Genomic DNA, 22,779 nt, shown 5'->3' with positions numbered 1-22,779 from the left:
GGTGACCCCAGTTTCCGTCCCTCCCCTCTTGCCTCAGTGACCCCCTTTCCATCCCTCCTGCATGCACCAGTGTCCCCCATTTCAATAACTCCTGCATGGTTCACTGACCCCCATTTCCATCCCTCCTGTGTGCCTGAATGAAACCCATTTCCATCCCTCCTGGTGTCCTCAGTGACCCCCGTTTCCATCCCTCCTGCGTGCCTCAGTGGCCCAAGTTTCCATCCCTCCTGCGTGCCTCAGTGACCCCTTTTTGCATCACACTGCATGCCTCTGTGACCCGCTTTTCCATCCCTCCCGCATACACCATTGTCCCCCATTGCCATCTCTCCTGCGTGCATCAGTGACCCCGTTTCTATAACACCTGCTGCCTCAGTGACCCCAGTTTCCATCCCTCCCCTTGTGCCTCAGTGACCCCGTTTCCATCCCTCCTGCATACACTATTGTCCCCATTGCAATCTCTCCTGCGTGTATCAGTGACCCCCGTTGCTATAACACCTAAGTGTCTCAGTGACCCCAGTTTACATCCCTCCCCATGTGCCTCAGTGACCCCGTTCATCTCTCCTGCGTGCCTCAGTGAACCACATTTCCATCTCTCCTACGTGCCTCTGTGACCCCCATATCCATCCCTCCTTAGTGCCTCAGTGAGCCCTGTTTCCATCCCTCCCGCGTGCCTCAGTGACCCTGTTTCCATCCCCCCTGCATGCACCATTGTCCCCCATTGCCATCTCTTCTGCGTGCATCAGTGACCCCGTTTCTATAACACCTGAGTGCCTCAGTGACCCCAGTTTCCATCCCTCCCCTTGTGCCTCAGTGACCCCGTTTCCATCCCTCCTGCATACACTATTGTCCCCATTGCGATCTCTCCTGCGTGTATCAGTGACCCCCGTTTCTATAACACCTGAGTGCCTCAGTAACCCCAGTTTCCATCCCTCCCCATGTGCCTAAGTGACCCCGTTCATCTCTCCTGCGTGCCTCAGTGAACCACATTTTCATCTCTCCTACGTGCCTCGGTGACCCCCATTTCCATTCCTCCTTAGTGCCTCAGTGAGCCCCGTTTCAAGCCCTCCCGCGTGCCTCAGTGACCCGGTTTCCATCCCTCTTGCGTGCCTTAGAAACCCCCGTTTCCATCCCTCCTGTATGCCTCAGTGAACCCGTTTCCATCCCTTTTGTATGCCTCAGTGTCCCCCATATTCATCCCTCTTGCGTACCTGTGATCGCCGTTTCCATCCCTCCTGCGTCCCTCAGTGACCCCAGTTTCCATCCCTCCTGCGTGCCTCAGTGACCGCCATTTCCATCCCTCCTGTATGCCTCAATGACCCAAGTTTCCATCCTTCCTGCATGCCTCAGTGACCTGTGTTCATCCCTCCTGCGTGCCTCAGTGACCCCCGTTTCCATCCCTCCTGTATGCCTCAGTGACCCCTGTTTCCATCCCTCCTGCGTACCTCACCCACCCTATTTCCATCCCTCCTGCATGCCTCAGTGACCCTGATTCTATCCTTCCTGCCTGTCTCAGTGACCCCCATTTCCATCCCTCCTGAGTGTACCAGTGTCCCAGTTTCCATCTCTCCTGCATGCCTCAGTGACACCCGTTCCCATCCCTCCTGCGTGCCTCAGTGACCCCCATTTCCATCCCTCCTGTATGCCTCAGAGACCCGTTTCCATTCCTCCTGCATGCCTCAGTGTCCGCTATATTCATCCCTCCTGCGTACCTCAATGACCAACTCTTCCATCCCTCCTTCGTGCATCAGTGACCCCAGTTTAATTGCTCCTGGGTGCCTCAGTGACATCCGTTTCAATCCCTCCTGAGTGACTCAGTGACCCCCATTTCCAGCACTCCTATGTGCCTCAGTGACCCCCGTTTCCATCCCTCCTTCGTTCCTCAGTGACCCCAGATACCATCCCTCCTGAATGCCTCAGTGACCCATTTCCATCCCTCCTGCGTGCCTCAGTGACCCCAGTTTCCATCCCTCCTGCGTTCCTCAGTGACCCCAGATTCCATCCCTCCTGTGTGCCTCAGTGACCCCCATTTCCATCCCTCCTGCAGGCACCATTGTCCTCCATTTCCATCCCTCCTGCGTGCCTCAGTGACCCCCGTTTCCATCCCTCCTGCGTGCCTCAGTGACCCCGTTTCCATGAATCCTGCATGTCTCAGTGACCAATGTTTCCATCCCTCTTGTGTGCCTCAGTGACCCCGTTTTTCCATGAATCCTGCATGCCTCAGTGACCCCAGTTTCCATCCCTCCTGCGTTCCTCAGTGACCCAGGATTCCATCGCTCTTGTGTGCCTCAGTGAGCCCCGTTTCCATCCTTCCTGCAGGAACCATTGTCCTCCATTTCCATCCCTCCTGCGTGCCTCAATGACCCCCATTTCCATCCTCCTGCATGCACCAGTGACCCCTGATTCCATCCCTCCTGCGTGCCTCAGTGACCCCAGTTTCCTTCCCTCCTCTTCTCCTCAGTGACCCCCGTTTCCATCCCTCCTGCATACACCATTGTCCCGTAGGCTACGGTAACTATCTCCTGAGGCGTCCAAGCCGGGAGCTACAAATCTTTTTTAATTACTTGTGTGTGTGTTTTAGCCTCACCTGAAGCACTTCCCTGATCCTTCCTCCCCGCGCAGCCGAGCAAGGCGCAGCAGCGGGTCGCAGGAGGATCCCCGTCACCCCCCGGAGCACAGGCCACGCCCCTTCCCTTGGCCTACATTACAATGTGCCTCCCCCGGACGCGCAGCGGGCGGGCGCAGCGGGTGCGCCGGCGGTGCGCCGAAGGCGCGCCAAAGGCAAGCCCGTCTGCGCCCGTCCGCGACCGGACAGGACCAGGGGCCATACACCCTATATCCCGCTTCCCACACACCAGGACCTACAGCCCAGAGACCATCCATAATGCGAGGACAATAGGTCCGGTATGTTGTATGCACACTTACACGCCCACTGAACTTCCTCAATACTGCCTCGGTTGCGGACATACATTCAGAACCAACAAGTTATCAGATACCAGACAGGAATATAGTATGCTCCTGCTAAACTGTAGGTCCTTACCAAAACACAGGACAGAAATCGCCCTCCTGTTAGAAGAACGCAAGCCCGATGCAGTCTTCCTGACGGAAACCTGGCTTACACCCTACTCTGAGCCACACATAGTCACAGCCCTGCCCCCCGGTTTTCAAATTACCAGATTAGACCGGATGGAGGGAGAGGGGGAGGTTTGGCAATCATACTCAAAGATCAGTATTGCTGCCGCACCACTCCCGAATCAATCCCCGAGTGCGAGAGTCTAGTATTCAGTATAGACTTCTCTCCTAACAGCTCCTTTTCTGGCACTCTGGTCTATCGCCCCCCAGGTCCACCCAAACTATTTCACAGATCACTCCCCACCATTTTAGCCGAACAAATTATAGTCACCTCTAACTTTACACTATTAGGCGACTTTAACCTACACTTTGACACCACCCTAGATCCTATTGCTATGGCACTGGCGGACGACCTAGCGGCATTACAGTTAGATCAGTGCGTCACAGCCCCCACACACTTAAAAGCTCACCTACTGGACCCAGTTTTTAGAAATTGCACAGAGTTAGTAGTCGGCCAACCGATCGGCCTTCCCTGGACTGACCATTCTCTTATCCCTTTTACCTGGTCCACCTGCAAATCTACACCTGCTATACCTCTAGTTAAGAACACGAGGAATTGGGCCAGATTACCCATCGAGTCCTGGATTCACAATTTAGAATCCACCTGCCCGTCTTAAAATGCAGATCCTAGTGTAGCACACCAGGAATACGAAGACTGGATTATTAAATCTCTTGAAACCTCCCTTCCACTTCTCAAGATTACAACTAAAAGGACACATAAATCGGCCCCCTGGTTCTCAGACACCCTCAGAGACAAAAAACGTCTCTGTAGGAAATTAGAGAGGTCGTGGCGTCTGGATTATTTACCAGAAAAAAGTCTCAATATAGAGAAGCAATTAAGGCCTACAAAGGCGAGATAATGGTCGCTCAATCAGCTCACTTCGTCGATAAAATCATGGCAGCTAAATCTAAACCCAAGGACATTTTCCACTTAGTGAAAAAATTAAGCAAAGTGGCTAGCTCAACCGCACCTCCTGTTAAGACCCGAGCCCAATGTAATGATCTAGCATAATTTTTTCATAAAAAAGTCACTCAGATCTACTCCTCTTTTCCAACGGCAGTCACAGATCTAAGAGTACATGACCAGGTACCACTGAGGCAGGCCCCCTCCCCGGATCGGGTATCATTAGATCAATTCCCCCTTCTAGATCTTGAAGCTCTTGACCAACTAGCCCATCAAGTAAAATCAGGATCCCCACGTGACCTAGCTCCACCAAAGGCCATGATACAGGCAAGCCAGGCCACCCTGCCTGTAGTACTGAACCTTTTAAACGCTTCCATCTCATCCTGCACCATGCCCATTGCATGGAAGAAAGCCATGGTTCGGGCCCTGCTTAAGAAGCCAAATCTCGACCCAGAGGACCTTAGCAGCTACCGCCCAATTTCGCTGCTCCCTTGGGTTAGCAACATTCTCGAGAAGCACCTCAATGTCCATCTGATGAAGTTCCTCGAGAATAACTTGCTACTGGACGCTACCCAGACAGGCTTCAGACCCAGGCATGGAACCGAAACCGCATTACTGGCGGTCACCGAAGAAACCCGAAGGATTCTGGATCAAGGAGGATCAGTGGCAGTGGTCCTCCTTGACCTAAGTGCTGCCTTTGATACGGTCAGTCACGCCACCCTGCTGAACCGCCTATTTAACATCGGCGTAACAGGCAATGCACTTAGATGGCTCGCAGCATTTCTGAGCAATAGAACATTCCAGATTTTTGACGGGGATACGGTGTCTGCCAGCAGATCACTGACCTGCGGGGTACCGCAGGGCTCCTCCTTAAGCCCTGCGCTATTTAACATCTATATGAAACCACTGGCGGAGGTCGTCCAGCCGTTTGGTATTAAGATCATTTCATATGCTGACGACACTCAGCTAATGGTTTCCTTGGCGCAGGAGGGCAACAGACCTCTTTCATCAGGTCTTATGAAATGCCTGGAGGAAGTCAAGGAATGGATGACAACATCCTCCCTAAAGCTCAATGGGGATAAAACAGAGCTGATGTTCCTAGGCCCAACATCTCCAGTACCATTTAATTCCCTCTGGCCCCCATGCCTGGGCACTCCTCCAACACCCAAAGACAACATAAAGAGCTTAGGGGTATGGCTTGACAAGACCCTTTCCTTCAACACCCAGGCCACCAAACTGTCTGCGACTTGTTTTGGCCTCCTCAGAATGTTGAGGAAAGTACTTCCCCTTCTACCAATGGAGGCCAGACAGGTAGCAGTTCAGGGTCTGATCCAGTCCCGGTTGGACTTTAGCCATGTCCTCTACCTTGGTGCCCCGGAATTCACATTGCGAAAGCTCCAGGTAGTCCAGAACTGCGCAGCCCGCACCCTGCTGCAGCTGCTTCGCGGACAATCAGTCAAGCCCGGACTTAGCAAGCTGAATTGGCTACCGGTACGACAGAGAATTGCCTTCAAGGCAATGTGTATCTCTCATCAGGCTTTCTGGCAGACGGGACCAGCAATTAGCCGCAATTTAATAGCTCACTACCACCCGACCAAAAATCTCCGCTCCACCCAGGCCTTTCTAGCCTCAATACCCAAAGTAAAAAGAGCGAGAGCTGGTGGCAGAATGTTCGCACTAAATGCTGCCAAGTTGTGGAACTCTCCCTCTTCAACTTCGGTCTAATCCCAATCTGCTGTTATTCCCGAAACAATTAAAAACCTTCTTGCTCACTACCCCACTTTAATTCTTGTGGCTGATCCCCCCTCAGTGCTCAATCATCACTAGCCTACACTAGCGCTTGGATGCCCCTGGGCAGCAATCGCGCTTTATAAATTCACTTTTCATTTCATTTCATTTCATTTCATTTCCATAACACCTGCGTGACTCAGTGACCCCTGTTTCCGTCCCTCCCCTCTTGCCTCAGTTACACCCTTTCCATCCCTCCTGCATGCACCAGTGTCCCCCATTTCATTTCAGGTAAAGAGATTACAGTATGTGCAGAACCAGGCAGCCAGGCTTATTTGTAAGCAACCTAAATGGCAATGCATTAGGCCAGGATTAGAAAATCTTCACTGGCTGCCGGTAGCCCAGAGAGTTGCATTCAAAGCCGGCTGCATTATTTTTAAAGCCTTGCAGGGCAAGAGACCCAAATTCATAAGGAATTTGGTATGCAAATACACCCCTTTACGTAACCTTCGCTCGGCCCACCAAGAACTGTTAATGGTCCCCTTATTTAAGAAAAAACGTCAGGGCGGCAGCGGTTTCCATTTCCTTGCCGCCTCCTTATGGAACTCCTTGCCACTGTCTTTAAGACAGAGCGACACTCTTCTTATCTTCAGGCAGGCCTTTAAAACATGGCTTTTTAGACAGGCCTATCCTTAAATAAGTGTGAAATGTACCCTTGCTAAATGTACCTTAAGTGTTATGCTGTGCCCTCAAAAACTTCAATAGCGCCATGAAGCCCACGGGCGTACGTGCGCTGAATAAATAAAATTTAACATAACATAACATAACATTTCAATATCTCTGCGTGCCTCAGTGACCCACATTTCCATCCCTCCTGTGTGCCTGAGTGAACCCCATTTTCATCCCTCCTGGGTACTTAAGTGACCCCTTTTTGCATCACCCTGCATGCCTCTGTGACCCCCGTTTCCATCCCTCCCGCATACACCATTGTCCCCCATTGCCATCTCTCCTGCGTGAATCAGTGACCACCGTTTCTATCACACCTGAGTGCCTCAGTGACCCCGGTTTCCATCCCTCCCCTTGTGCCTCAGTGACCCCGTTTCCATCCCTCCTGCATACACTATTGTCCCCATTGCGATCTCTCCTGCGTGTATCAGTGACCCCCATTTCTATAACACCTGAGTGCCTCAGTGACCCCAGTTTCCATCCCTCCCCATGTGCCTCAGTGACCCCGTTCATCTCTCCTGCGTGCCTCAGTGAACCACGTTTCCATCTTTCCTACGTGCCTCTGTGACTCCAATTTCCATCCTTCCGGAGTGCCTCAGTGAGCCCCGTTTCCATCCCTCCCGCGTGCCTCAGTGACCCTGTTTCCATCCCCCCTGCATGCACCTGTGTCCCCCGATTCCATCTCTCCTGCCTGCCTCAGTGACCCCGTTTCAATCCCTACTGTATGCCTCAGTGTGCCCCATATTCATCCCTCTTGCGTACCTCAGTGATCGCCGTTTCCATCCCTCCTGCATCCCTCAGTGACCCCAGTTTCCATCGCTCCTGGGTGCCTCAGTGACCTCCTTTCCATCCCTCCTGCGTGCCTCAGTGACCCCCATTTCCATCCCTCCTGTATGCCTCAGAGACACATTTCCATTCCTCCTGCATGCCTCAGTGTCCCAATATTCATCCCTCCTGCGTGCCTCAGTGACCGACGTTTCCATCCCTCCTTCGTGCACCAGTGACCCCAGTTTCTATTGGTCCTGGGTGCCTCCGTGACATCAGTTTCCATCCCTCATGAGTGACTCCCATTTCCAGCACTCCTACGTGCCTCAGTGACCCCGTTTCCATCCCTCCTGTGTGTATCAGTGTCCCCTGTTTCCATCCTTCCTGCATGCATCAGTGTCCCCCATTTCCATCCCTCCTGCATGCCTCAATGACCCCTATTTCCATCCCTCCTGCGAGCCTCAGTGAGCCCAGTTTCCATCCCTCCTGCGTACCTCAGTGACCCCGTTCCCATCTCTCCTGTGTTCCTCAGTGACCCCCATTTCCAACCCTCCTGTATGCCTCATTGTCCCCCATATTCATCCCTCCTGCATGACTCAGTGACCCCCATTTCCATCCCTCCTACGTGCCTCAGTGACCCCGTTTCCATCCCTCCTGTGCGTATCAGTGACCCCTGTTTCCATCCCTCCTGCATGCCTCAGTGACCCCCGTTTCCATCCCTCCTGCGTTCCTCAGTGACACCAGATTCCATCCCTCCTGCATGCCTCAGTGACCCCTGTTTCTATCCCTCCTGCGTGCCTCAGTGACCCGCTTCCATCCCTTCTGTGTGCCTCAGTGACCCCCGTTTCCATCCCTCCTGCCTGCCTCATTGACCTCCGTTTCCATCCCTCCTGCGTGCCTCAGTGACCCCCGTTTCCATCCCTCCTGCATGCACCAGTGACCCCCATTTCCATCCCTCCTGCGTGCCTCAGTGACCCCAGTTTCCTTCCCTCATGTGCGCCTCAGTGACCCCCGTTTCCATCCTTTCTGCATACCCCATTGTCCCCCATTTCAATATCTCCTGCGTGCCTCAGTGACCCACATTTCCATCCCTCCTGCGTGCCTGAGTGAACCCCATTTCCATCCCTCATGGGTGCCTCACTGAGCCCTGTTTCCACCCCTCCTGCGTACCTCAGTGGCCCAAGTTTCCATCTCTCCTGCGTGCATCAGTGACACCCATTTCTATAACACCTGAGTGCCTCAGTGACCCCAGTTTCCATCCCTCCCTTTGTGCCTCATTGACCCTGTTTCCATCCCTCCTGAGTGCCTCAGTGAGCCCCGTTTCCATCCCTCCTGCATGCCTCAGTGACCCCGTTTCCATCCCTTCTGTATGCCTCAGTGTCCCCCATATTAATCCCTCTTGCCTACCTCAGTGACCCCAGTTTCCATTGCTCCTGGGTGCCTTAGTGACCCCAGTTTCCATCGCTCCAGGGTGTCTCAGTGACCTCCTTTTCCATCGCTCCTGGATGCCTCAGTGACCTCCTTTTCCATCACTCCTGAGTGCCTCAGTGACCCCCATTTCCATCCCTCATGTGTGCCTCAGGGAACCCTGTTTCCATCCCTCCTGCGTACCTCAGTGACCCCGTTCCCATCTCTCCTGTGTTCCTCAGTGACCCCCATTTCCATCCCTACTGTATGCCTCATTGTCCCCCATATTCATCCCTCCTGCATGACTCAGTGACCCAGATTTCCAGCACTCCTACGTGCCTCAGTGACCCCGTTTCCATCCCTCCTGTGCGTATCAGTGACCCCTGTTTCCATCCCTCCTGCATGCAGCAGTGTCCCCCATTTCCATCCCTCCTGCATGCCTCAGTGACCCCCGTTTCCATCCCTCCTGCGTTCCTCAGTGACACCAGATTCCATCCCTCCTGCATGCCTCAGTGACCCCTGTTTCTATCGCTCCTGCGTGCCTCAGTGACCCGCTTCCATCCCTCCTGTGTGCCTCAGTGACCCCCGTTTCCATCCCTCCTGCGTGCCTCAGTGACCCCAGTTTCCATCCCTCCTGCATTCCTCAGTGAACTCAGTGAACATTGCGACCTCTCCTGCGTGTATCAGTGACCCCCATTTCTATAACACCTGAGTGCCTCAGTGACCCCAGTTTCCATCCCTCCCCATGTGCCTCAGTGACCCCGTTCATCTCTCCTGCGTGCCTCAGTGAACCACGTTTCCATCTCTCCTACGTGCCTCTGTGACTCCAATTTGCATCCTTCCGGAGTGCCTCAGTGAGCCCCGTTTCCATCCCTCCCGCGTGCCTCAGTGACCCTGTTTCCATCCCCCCTGCATGCACCTGTGTCCCCCGATTCCATCTCTCCTGCCTGCCTCAGTGACCCCGTTTCAATCCCTACTGTATGCCTCAGTGTGCCCCATATTCATCCCTCTTGCGTACCTCAGTGATCGCCGTTTCCATCCCTCCTGCATCCCTCAGTGACCCCAGTTTCCATCGCTCCTGGGTGCCTCAGTGACCTCCTTTCCATCCCTCCTGCGTGCCTCAGTGACCCCCATTTCCATCCCTCCTGTATGCCTCAGAGACACATTTCCATTCCTCCTGCATGCCTCAGTGTCCCAATGTTCATCCCTCCTGCGTGCCTCAGTGACCGACGTTTCCATCCCTCCTTCGTGCACCAGTGACCCCAGTTTCTATTGGTCCTGGGTGCCTCCGTGATATCAGTTTCCATCCCTCATGAGTGACTCAGTGACCCCGTTTCCATCCCTCCTGTGTGTATCAGTGTCCCCTGTTTCCATCCTTCCTGCATGCAGCAGTGTCCCCCATTTCCATCCCTCCTGCATGCCTCAATGACCCCTATTTCCATCCCTCCTGCGAGCCTCAGTGAGCCCAGTTTCCATCCCTCCTGCGTACCTCAGTGACCCCGTTCCCATCTCTCCTGTGTTCCTCAGTGACCCCCATTTCCAACCCTCCTGTATGCCTCATTGTCCCCCATATTCATCCCTCCTGTATGACTCAGTGACCCCCATTTCCATCCCTCCTACGTGCCTCAGTGACCCCGTTTCCATCCCTCCTGTGCGTATCAGTGACCCCTGTTTCCATCCCTCCTGCATGCCTCAGTGACCCCCGTTTCCATCCCTCCTGCGTTCCTCAGTGACACCAGATTCCATCCCTCCTGCATGCCTCAGTGACCCCTGTTTCTATCCCTCCTGCGTGCCTCAGTGACCCGCTTCCATCCCTCCTGTGTGCCTCAGTGACCCCCGTTTCCATCCCTCCTGCCTGCCTCATTGACCTCCGTTTCCATCCCTCCTGCGTGCCTCAGTGACCCCCGTTTCCATCCCTCCTGCATGCACCAGTGACCCCCATTTCCATCCCTCCTGCGTGCCTCAGTGACCCCAGTTTCCTTCCCTCATGTGCGCCTCAGTGACCCCCGTTTCCATCCCTCCTGCATACCCCATTGTCCCCATTTCAATATCTCCTGCGTGCCTCAGTGACCCACATTTCCATCCCTCCTGCGTGCCTGAGTGAACCCCATTTCCATCCCTCATGGGTGCCTCACTGAGCCCTGTTTCCACCCCTCCTGCGTACCTCAGTGGCCCAAGTTTCCATCTCTCCTGCGTGCATCAGTGACACCCATTTCTATAACACCTGAGTGCCTCAGTGACCCCAGTTTCCATCCCTCCCTTTGTGCCTCATTGACCCTGTTTCCATCCCTCCTGAGTGCCTCAGTGAGCCCCGTTTCCATCCCTCCTGCATGCCTCAGTGACCCCGTTTCCATCCCTTCTGTATGCCCCAGTGTCCCCCATATTAATCCCTCTTGCCTACCTCAGTGACCCCAGTTTCCATTGCTCCTGGGTGCCTTAGTGACCCCAGTTTCCATCGCTCCAGGGTGTCTCAGTGACCTCCTTTTCCATCGCTCCTGGATGCCTCAGTGACCTCCTTTTCCATCACTCCTGAGTGCCTCAGTGACCCCCATTTCCATCCCTCATGTGTGCCTCAGGGAACCCTGTTTCCATCCCTCCTGCGTACCTCAGTGACCCCGTTCCCATCTCTCCTGTGTTCCTCAGTGACCCCCATTTCCATCCCTACTGTATGCCTCATTGTCCCCCATATTCATCCCTTCTGCATGACTCAGTGACCCAGATTTCCAGCACTCCTACGTGCCTCAGTGACCCCGTTTCCATCCCTCCTGTGCGTATCAGTGACCCCTGTTTCCATCCCTCCTGCATGCAGCAGTGTCCCCCATTTCCATCCCTCCTGCATGCCTCAGTGACCCCCGTTTCCATCCCTCCTGTGTTCCTCAGTGACACCAGATTCCATCCCTCCTGCATGCCTCAGTGACCCCTGTTTCTATCGCTCCTGCGTGCCTCAGTGACCCGCTTCCATCCCTCCTGTGTGCCTCAGTGACCCCTGTTTCCATCCCTCCTGCGTGCCTCAGTGACCCCAGTTTCCATCCCTCCTGCATTCCTCAGTGACCCCAGATTCCATCCCTCCTGTGTGCCTCAGTGACCCCTGTTTCCATCCCTCCTGCGTTCCTCAGTGAGCCCGTTTCCATCCCTCCTGCATACACCATTGTCCCGTATTTCCGTAACACCTGCGTGACTCAGTGACCCCTATTTTTAAAGCCTTGCAGGGCAAGGGACCCAAATTCATGAGGAATTTGGTATGCAAATACACCCCTTTACGTAACCTTCGCTCGGCCCACCAAGAACTGTTAATGGTCCCCTTATTTAAGAAAAAACATCAGGGCGGCAGCGGTTTCCATTTCCTTGCCGCCTCCTTATGGAATTCCTTGCCACTGTCTTTAAGACAGAGCGACACTCTTCTTATCTTCAGACAAGCCTTTAAAACATGGCTTTTTAGACAGGGCTATCCTTAAATAAGTGTGAAATGTACCCTTGCTAAATGTACCTTAAGTGTTATGCTGTGCCCTCAAAAACGTCGATAGCGCCATGAAGCCCACGGGCGTACGTGCGCTGAATAAATAAAATTTAACATAACATAACATAACGTTTCAATATCTCCTGCGTGCCTCAGTGACTCACATTTCCATCCCTCCTGTGTGCCTGAGTGAACCCCATTCCCATCCCTCCTGGGTGCCTCAGTGACCCCCGTTTCAATCCCTCCTGCGTGCCTCAGTGGCCCAAGTTTCCATCACTCCTGCGTGCCTCAGTGACCCCTTTTTGCATCACCCTGCATGACTCTGTGACCCCCGTTTCCATCCCTCCCGCATACACCACTGTCTCCATTGCCATCTCTCCTGCATGAATCAGTGACCCCCATTTCTATAACACCTGAGTGCCTCAGTGACCCCAGTTTCCATTCCTTCCCTTGTGCCTCAGTGACCCTGTTTCCATCCCTCCTGCATACACTATTGTCCCCATTGCGATCACTCCTGCGTGTATCAGTGACCCCCATTTCTATAACACCTGAGTGCCTCAGTGACCCCAGTTTCCATCCCTCCCCATGTGCCTCAGTGACCCCGTTCATCTCTCCTGCGTGCCTCAGTGAACCACGTTTCCATCTCTCCTACGTGCCTCTGTGACTCTCATTTCCATCCTTCCGGAGTGCCTTAGTGAGCCCCGTTTCCATCCCTCCCGCATGCCTCAGGGACCCTGTTTCCATCCACCCTGAATGCACCAGTGTCCCCCGATTCCATCTCTCCTGCCTGCCTCAGAAACCTCTGTATCCATCCCTCCTGCGTGCCTCAGTGACCTCCTTTCCATCCCTCCTGTATGCCTCAGTGACCCGGTTTCCATCCCTCCTGTATGCCTCAGTGTGCCCCATATTCATCCCTCTTGCGTACCTCAGTGATCACCGTTTCCATCCCTCCTGCGTCCCTCAGTGACCCCAGTTTCCATCGCTCCTGGGTGCCTCAGTGACCTCCTTTCCATCTCTCCTGCATGCCTCAGTGACACCCGTTCTCATCCCTCCTGCGTGCCTCAGTGACCCCCATTTACATCCCTCCTGTATGCCTCAGAGACACATTTCCATTCCTCCTGCATGCCTCAGTGTCCCCATATTCTTCCCTCCTGGGTGCCTCAGTGACCGACGTTTCCATCCCTCCTTCGTGCACCAGTGACCCCAGTTTCCATTGGTCCTGGGTGCCTCCGTGGCATCTGTTTCCATCCCTCCTGCATGCCTCAGTGACCCCTGTTTCCATCCCTCCTGCATGCCTCAGTGACCCCAGTTTCCATCCCTCCTGCGTTCCTCAGTGACCCCAGATTCCATCCCTCCTGCGTGCCTCAGTGACCCCTGATTCCATCCCTCCTGTGTGCCTCAGTGACCCCCATTTCCATCCCTCCTGCAGGCAACATTGTCCTCCGATTCCATCCCTCCTGCGGGCCTGAGTGACCCCCATTTCCATTCCTCCTGCATGCCTCAATGCCCACCTTTTTCATCCCTCCTGCATGCCTCAGTGACCCCTGTTTCCATCCCTCCAGAGTGCCTCAGTGAGCCCAGTTTCCATCCCTCACGCATTCCTCAGTGACCCCAGATTCCATCCCTCCTGCATGCCTTGGTGACCCCTGTTTCCATCCCTCCTGCGTGCCTCAGTGACCCCAGTTTCCATCCCTCCTGCATTCCTCAGTGACCCCAGATTCCATCCCTCTTGCATGCCTCAGTGACCCCTGTTTACATCCCTCCTGCGTGCCTCATTGACCTCCGTTTCCATCCCTCCTGCATGCCTCAGTGGCCCCCGTTTCCATCCCTCCTGCATGCACCAGTGACCCCCATTTCCATCTCTCCTGCATGCCTCAGTGACCACCAATTCCATCCCTCCTGCGTGCCTCAGTGACCCGTTTCCTTCCCTCATGTGCGCCTCAGTGACCCCCGTTTCCATCCCTCCTGCATACACCATTGTCCCCCATTTCAGTATCTCCTGCGTGCCTCAGTGACCCACATTTCCATCCCTCCTGCATGCCTGAGTGAACCCCATTTCCATCCCTCATGGGTGCCTCACTGAGCCCCGTTTCCATCCCTCCTGCGTGCCTCAGTGGCCCAAGTTTCCATCTCTCCTGCGTGCATCAGTGACACCCATTTCTATAACACCTGAGTGCCTCAGTGACCTCAGTTTCCATCCCTCCCTTTGTGCCTCAGTGACCCCGTTTCCATTCCTCCTGAGTGCCTCAGTGAGCCCCGTTTCCATCCCTCCTGCATGCCTCAGTGACCCCGTTTCCATCCCTTCTGTATGCCTCAGTGTCCCCCATATTAATCCCTCTTGCGTACCTCAGTGACCCCAGTTTCCATCGCTCCAGGGTGTCTCAGTGACCTCTTTTTCCATCGCTCCTGGATGCCTCAGTGACCTCCTTTTCCATCACTCCTGAGTGCCTCAGCGACCCCCATTTCCATCCCTCCTGTGTGCCTCAGTGAACCCTATTTCCATCCCTCCTGCGTACCTCAGTGACCCGTTCCCATCCCTTCTGTGTGCCTCAGTGACCCCCATTTCCATCCCTCCTGTATGCCTCAGTGTCCCCCATATTCATCCCTCCTGCGTGACCCCCATTTCCAGCACTCCTACGTGCCTCAGTGACCCCGTTTCCATCCCTCTTGTGCGTATCAGTGACCCCTGTTTCCATCCCTCCTGCATGCAGCAGTGTCCCCCATTTCCATCCCTCCTGTGTGCCTCAGTGACCCCCATTTCCATCCCTCCTGTATGCCTCAGTGTCCCCCATATTCATCCCTCCTGCGTGACCCCCATTTCCAGCACTCCTACTTGCCTCAGTGACCACGTTTCCATCCCTCTTGTGCGTATCAGTGACCCCTGTTTCCATCCATCCTGCATGCAGCAGTGTTCCCCATTTCCATCCCTCCTGCATGCCTCAGTGACCCCCGTTTCCATCCCTCCTGCGTTCCTCAGTGACACCAGATTCCATCCCTCCTGCATGCCTCAGTGACCCCTGTTTCTATCCCTCCTGCGTGCCTCAGTGACCCCAGTTTCCATCCCTCCTGCATTCCTCAGTAACCCCAGATTCCATCCCTCCTGTGTGCCTCAGTGACCCCTGTTTCCATCCCTCCTGCGTTCCTCAGTGACCCCGTTTCCATGAATCCTGCATGCCTCAGTGACCAATGTTTCCATTCCTCCTGCATGCCTCAATGTCCACCTTTTTCATCCCTTCTCTGTGCCTCAATGACCCCAATTCCATCCCTCCTGCGTGCCTCATTGACCTCCGTTTCCATCCCTCCTGCATGCCTCAGTGACCACCAATTCCATCCCTCCTGCGTGCCTCAGTGACCCGTTTCCTTCCCTCATGTGCGCCTCAGTGACCCCCGTTTCCATCCCTCCTCCATACACCATTGTCCCCCATTTCAGTATCTCCTGCGTGCCTCAGTGACCCACATTTCCATCCCTCCTGCGTGCCTGAGTGAACCCCATTTCCATCCCTCATGGGTGCCTCACTGAGCCCCGTTTCCATCCCTCCTGCGTGCCTCAGTGGCCCAAGTTTCCATCTCTCCTGCGTGCATCAGTGACACCCATTTCTATAACACCTGAGTGCCTCAGTGACCCCAGTTTCCATCCCTCCCTTTGTGCCTCAGTGACCCCGTTTCCATCCCTCCTGAGTGCCTCAGTGAGCCCCGTTTCCATCCCTGCTGCATGCCTCAGTGACCCCGTTTCCATCCCTTCTGTATGCCTCAGTGTCCCCCATATTAATCCCTCTTGCGTACCTCAGTGACCCCAGTTTCCATCGCTCCAGGGTGTCTCAGTGACCTCCTTTTCCATCGCTCCTGGATGCCTCAGTGACCTCCTTTTCCATCACTCCTGAGTGCCTCAGTGACCCCCATTTCCATCCCTCCTGTGTGCCTCAGTGGACCCTATTTCCATCCCTCCTGCGTACCTCAGTGACCCCGTTCCCATCCCTCCTGTGTGCCTCAGTGACCCCCATTCACATCCCTCCTGTATGCCTCAGTGTCCCCATATTCATCCCTCCTGCGTGACCCCCATTTCCAGGACTCCTATGTGCCTCAGTGACCCCGTTTCCATCCCTCTTGTGCGTATCAGTGACCCCTGTTTCCATCCCTCCTGCATGCAGCAGTGTCCCCCATTTCCATCCCTCCTGCATGCCTCAGTGACCCCCGTTTCCATCCCTCCTGCGTTCCTCAGTGACACCAGATTCCATCCCTCCTGCATGCCTCAGTGACCCCTGTTTCTATCCCTCCTGCGTGCCGCAGTGACCCCAGTTTCCATCCCTCCTGCATTCCTCAGTAACCCCAGATTCCATCCCTCCTGTGTGCCTCAGTGCCCCCTGTTTCCATCCCTCCTGCGTTCCTCAGTGACCCCGTTTCCATGAATCCTGCATGCCTCAGTGACCAATGTTTCCATTCCTCCTGCATGCCTCAATGTCCACCTTTTTCATCCCTTCTCTGTGCCTCAATGACCCCAATTCCATCCCTCCTGCGTGCCTCATTGACCTCCGTTTCCATCCCTCCTGCATGCACCAGTGTCCCCCATTTCCATCTCTCCTGCATGCCTCAGTGACCCCCAATTCCATCCCTCCTGCGTGCCTCAGTGACGCCAGTTTCCTTCCCTCCTGTGCGCCTCAGTGACCCCCGTTTCCATCCCTCCTGCATACACCATTGTCTCCCAGTTCCATAACACCTGCGTGCCTCATTGACACCAGTTTCCGGTCCTCCCCCCTTGCCTCAGTGACCCCCTTTCCATCCCTCCTGCATGCACCAGTGGCCCCCATTTCAATATCTCCTGCCTGCCTCAGTGGCCCACGTTTCCATTCCTCCTGCATGCCTCAGTGACCCCTTTTTCATCACCCTGCATGCCTCAGTGACCCCCGTTTCCATCCCTCCCGCATACACCATTGTCCCCCATTGCCATCTCTCCTGCGTGCATCAGTGACACCCGTTTCTATAACACCTGAGTGCCTCAGTGACCCCAGTTTCCATCTCTCCTGCATACACCATTGTCCCCCAATTGCGATCTCTCCTGCGGGCATCAGTGACCCCCGTTTCTATAACACCAGAGTGCCTCAGTGACCCCAGTTTCCATCTCTCCTGCATACACCATTGTCCCCCAATTGCGATCTCTCCTGCGGGCATCAGTGACCCCCGTTTCTATAACACCTGAGTGCCTCAGTGACCCCATTCATCTCACCTGCGTGCCTCTCTGACCTCCATTTCCATCCCTCCCACGTGCCCCAGTGACCCCCGTTTCAATCCCTCCCACGTGCCTCAGTGAACCCCGTTTCCATCCCTCTTGCGTGCCTCAAAAACCCCCGTTTCGATCCCTCCTGTATGCCTTAGTGACCCCGTTTCCAACCCTCCTGGTACCTCAGTGACCTCATTTCCATTCCTCCTGTGTGCCTCAGTGACCCCCATTTCCATCCCTCCTGAGTGCACCAGTGTCCCTGTTTCCATCTCTCCTGCATGCCTCAGTGACAACCGTTCCCATCCCTCCTGTGTGCCTCAGTGACCCCCATATAAACCCTCTTGTATGCCTCAGTGACCGACGCTTCCATCCCTCCATCGTGCATCAGTGAACCGTTTACATTGCTCCTGGGTGCCTCAGTGACATCAGTTTCCATCCCTCCTGAGTGATTCAGTGACCCCCATTTCCAGCACTCCTACATGCCTCAGTGACCCCGTTTCCATCCCTCCTGTATGCCTCAGTGACCCCAGATTCCATCCCTCCTGCGTGCCTCACTGACCCTGTTTCCATCCCTTCTGCCTTCCTCAGTGACATATGTTTCCATCCCTCCTGAGTGACTCAGTGACCCCCATTTCCAGCACTCCTACGTGCCTCAATGAACCCGTTTCCATCCCTCCTGTGCGCATCAGTAACCCCTGTTTCCATCCCTCCTACATGCAGCAGTGTCCCCCATTTCCATCCCTCTTGCATGCCTCAGTGACTCCCGTTTCTATCCCTCCTGCGTGCCTCAGTGACCCCCGTTTCCATCCCTCCTGCGTGCCTCAGTGACCCCCGTTTCCATCCCTCCTGCGTTCCTCAGTGACCTCATTTCCATCCCTCCTGCCTGCCTCAGTGACCCCTGTTTCCATCCCTCCTGCGTTCCTCAGTGACCTCATTTCCATCCCTCCTGCATGCCTCAGTGACAAAATTATTTTTATTGGCATTTTGAATCAACATAGGCATTATTGGCAAATCAAAGTAACTTTTCCACAGTATTAGGCATCCCCCGCCACCCTCCCCTCCACCCATCCCAACACTATACCGATCAGCAGTTTTACATTGTCCAACTCTGTTCCACCAAGCGGCGGCTTACCCCACGTTTGTGTCCAAAAGGGAGGCCCCACAAGTCCCAGCCTCGTGTCCAGCCAGTCATGCTTCAAGGACCTCCACCCATACAATGCAGTTATGAGTATGTCAATCACTTCCCAAGCCCACATCCAGACCATGATATTTCCTCCATTTCCCCCATAACTTGCGAAACTTCAGAGGACTGCCTCTAGCTTTGTAGGTCACCCTCTCTGGTGCTATGTATAGATTCATTCCCTTCCTCCATTTTCCCACCCTGGGGGGTGACGGTGCTCCCCATGCTCGTGCCAAGTCTCTCTTTGCCACCACTAAGGCTAGTAGGCCTAAAATCAGCTGCGGGCAGTTCAAATCTACATCAGTCGATATTCCCAGCAGCACAAATTTGGGGTCAAGGGGAAGTGTCACCTCCAGAATTTTACTCAACTCTCCCAGGATACACGTCCAGTAGGCGTTAATGGAGGGGCATTCCCATAAAGTGTGAAAGAAGGTTCCCTGTTGGTGCCTGCACCTCAGACAGCAGGGATCGCTGGCCCTGCCTATGCGATGCATTCTGACCCTGCCATAGTAGACCCTATGCAATATTTTATACTGTATTAGGCGTAGCCGGGTTTTGATTGCCGTTTCTCTAGGGTGCATCAGTGCCGTCTCCTAGTCTATAGTGTCCAGGTCGCCCACATCCTGCTCCCATGTTGCCCTCAGTTTCCCCAGGCCGTCGGGTGCATTGTTAGTCAATGTTTTATATGTCAGGGACAACAATTTATTGGAGACATGTTCCTGTAGGAGGCAACCCTCCAGCAGAGCATATTCCTGCAGCTGGTGGGCGAGGGTCATTTCCGCCTGCCAGGCATGTCGTAACTGTGCATATTTAAAGAACTGCGCTGGGGTCAGCCCATACTCCGCCCTTAAAGATTCATACGTCTTAAGCTCTCCCCTATTCAAGACATCCCCCAGCGCAATCCTGTGAGTTTGTGCAGATCTCTCAGCCATTTGCATGTCCACAGTGGTGTTTGTTTGGTCCGTGTGTGTCTCCATCCCATCATCTTCGTCGCCCTGTCCCATACGTCTATGGTGAATTGTGTGGCTTGCAATAGCCGTCGTCTCCCAACTCCCCCGTATAGATAGTGCATAGGCGTGAGATGTTCGGCCCAATATTAGGCCTCAATGTCCGGTAGGGAGATCCCCCCATTGTATTGATTCCTCTGGAGCGTCACAAGGGCTATCCTGGGTTGCTGTTGAGGTTCCGTAAAAATTATTACGATGTTCTGGGCATTGCCGGATATGGACGAGTTTGGTATCTACGAACCGTAAATGGCGAGTTCGGCAAGTGTGTGTGTTTTCGCTACGCTACCTGCCAGGGTTCGTCTAATATTACGCGTTCTTCATCTGAACCCTCGGGTTCCATTTTAGATACGGCATCCATTTTGTTTCTTGCCCTCACGTAGTCAGCGAGCAGATAACTGTTCGCCCCCTGACCCTCTAGTTCCCAAGCCTTGCGGAAGACGCATATTCCTTTCATGCGTCTTTATGGCCGGAGGAATGACACAGCAAAAGCGAATGACTCAGCTTGAGGGTAATCTGGTCGTGCCGGCTTATTGTGACAGCCTTGCAGGCGATGGATCCAACTCTTTGATCCTACGATCATGCTTCCGATATTACCCCCACACTCTTTTCTCTACACGTGTCTGACTTCCTTGCAGCTGCTCTTGTCTCTTCTTCTTTGTCATTTACAACTCTAAATAGGTATGCCTAATGGTGGGAAGATGTACTTTTACAGTTGGGAACCGGCATTGCTATTGTAATTATGTTCCGGGATTCTGAACACATGAAAGCGACCTCTTTGAAGTTTACTGTGAGAACCGGATTGTAATCTTTTGTCCACATGTTATGCAATGGCAACATTCTGTATAAAAGAGAGCGACCTACAAACACAATTTGAAGCAGACTCGCAGAACCTACATGTCAATGTACTTCTTTTGACTCCTGTTTCCCTGCAGTAATAAACGCTGATATTTGACGCCGAAGGAAGTGTCCCGTGTCTCTGTAGTTTGTGCGCCGAAACAGGTATCCCATGAAGGTTATAGGTGTTGTTCCCTGGCACCACTGGTACTGTTAAAAGTCCAGTCCTTCAGTTGGCGCCCAACGTGGGGCGACTTCAGCGGTACCGGTCCAAAGCCTGATGATCGTGAGGAACTTCGTGTGAAATCTCCGAGGGAAGGTGCACCCCGCTTCATCGATCCTGTTGTCGAAATAAGTGGCCCGAAGTTTTTCCCTGCGAAGATTCCCGCCTCCTGACGGCTGCGACGGACCGATGCCCTGACTGTCGACCTGTCTTCGACGCCCGGCGCAGACCTTATGTACAAGCGAGACGATAGACGGGCCTTCCTGGTGACGCCATTGAAGTTCTGAGTTAAGTATTTGTGGGTCGCTCCCAGTCCTTAGTGGTTGTTCTAGCTTCTCGAAAGCTTTGTTGTAGCCTTTAAGGCTTTGTTGTAATAGCTCACTGAGCTTTGTTATAGCCTCCTCAGGCTTTGTTGTTAGCTCTCCGAGCTTTGTGGTAGCCTTAAGGCTTTGTTGTATTGCATGGTTCCATTGCATTTGTGGTTCTTAGTATTGGTTCTTAGTATTATTTGACAGTTGCAATTGCCAAAAACCGAGGGTTTTGACTTACACGAGGTTTTATTGCTTCGGTAATCCTTGAAGTTTGATACTAGGTTAGTGTGCACGATGCCTAGCCATAGTGGTTTGTTTCGTATTTTCAAATGTTGCGCAATGGATTCCCGGTTGGAGGACTCGTGTCCGATACCTCCAGTTGGAACTCCGATACATGATCTTTATAGTCGACATGGGGTGGGTCCTATAATATATAATGATTACTGGGTCCGCTATACAAAGAAAGACGGTGACCTTAGATGGCCACCACATGGAACTTTTGAACTTTCGATTTTAGATAATCTTGAGGCTAAATTATTTTTAAAGAAAGCTAGGCCAGCTATGTTTGATTCCTTTCGGATATGGCGTAAAGAGGCCAAACAGAAAGAAATCAAACAACTTAAAAAGGATCAAAAGCAAGGGTTTGTTCCGATAATGCAAACTATACGAGAATGTAAACAGGAAAAAGAAGAAAAGGAAATGGAAATCTCTACTAGATTGCATCACATGAAAATAGATAAATGTTACCCGGTTTTACCGAATAATCTAGACAAGAAAGAAGAAGATTTGAAGGAGGATTCCTTGTTGTCATATTTGATGAAATCACCACCTCCTTATGTACAGGGTGCTACTGCTCCTGTAGCTGCTCCTGTTGTTCCTCCTGTTGTACCCCTTGTTGCTCCAGCGGCTGCGGGTCAGCCCGTTGTTAACCCTACGTTTGTTCCACCACCTGTCCTTGTTCCTACTGCTCCTGTACCTGTACCTTCGCAGACTGTTGTTTCTGCTACTCCGACTACCTTGTCCGTTCCTACTATGCCTTCCTTCACCTCCAGTGTTGTTGCCCCTGTTTTTCTTTCTCCTTCTGTTCGTAAGCGTGTTCCTAACTCTGTTGCTACCCTTTATTCACCTCTTTCTGGTCCATTATTTTTGTCTAATTTATCTGAAACTCCTCAAAGACGGAGTCAGATCCCTAGTGGTAGGGAGAAAGAGACGTTAGTAACCATGGCACAGAGGTGGATAAGACATCCTGCTAACTACACTCCTCGTGTGGTCTTTGACACGTTTTCTCAGTTTAATGAACCTACGCAGAGATTCGTGTTTGAGGAGATGTGTAACTTTTTGAGGGAAGAATGGTATAACGATGATGTAGATAATGTACCGCCCGACATAATTGAACTCCAGAGTCACTTTTCGAATGGTATGATTATAGGAGAAGATGTACGACGTGCCGTGGAACGCTTATTAGCGTTCAGATCCACAGCACATTCTCGGGTGTCATTTGATGATACCACTGAGAGTTGGAAAGCGGTTCCTGGTCAGTATCCTATGAGAGAGGTTCCGCCACTTTGGGTGCCTGGTGACCCTGCTGCTAACCCTGCGGTTTTACCGCATTTTCGAAGAGTGTGGATACATCTTCCATGGAAACGATCGGAGGTTTTGCAAGTGAAGCAATCCTTACCCGATCCGCGTAAAAATCCGGCTGGTTATTATAAGGAGTTATCACAACTGGTGGAAGCTTCTATTATGAACCTTGCCGATATCGACATGTTGTTCGGTAATGTTGTACCGCAACCAGTTTGGGCTAAAATTCGTCAAGCCGATCACGCAGTTGAATTAGGGGGTGATTGGGCTGCATTGATAACAGCTGATGGACTACAAGTTGGTGGGGCTAAG

This window comes from Lissotriton helveticus, chromosome 5_1 (genome assembly GCF_964261635.1).
Source record: "Lissotriton helveticus chromosome 5_1, aLisHel1.1, whole genome shotgun sequence".
Lineage (NCBI taxonomy): Eukaryota > Metazoa > Chordata > Amphibia > Caudata > Salamandridae > Lissotriton > Lissotriton helveticus.
Note: the sequence above shows the minus strand (reverse complement) of the source record.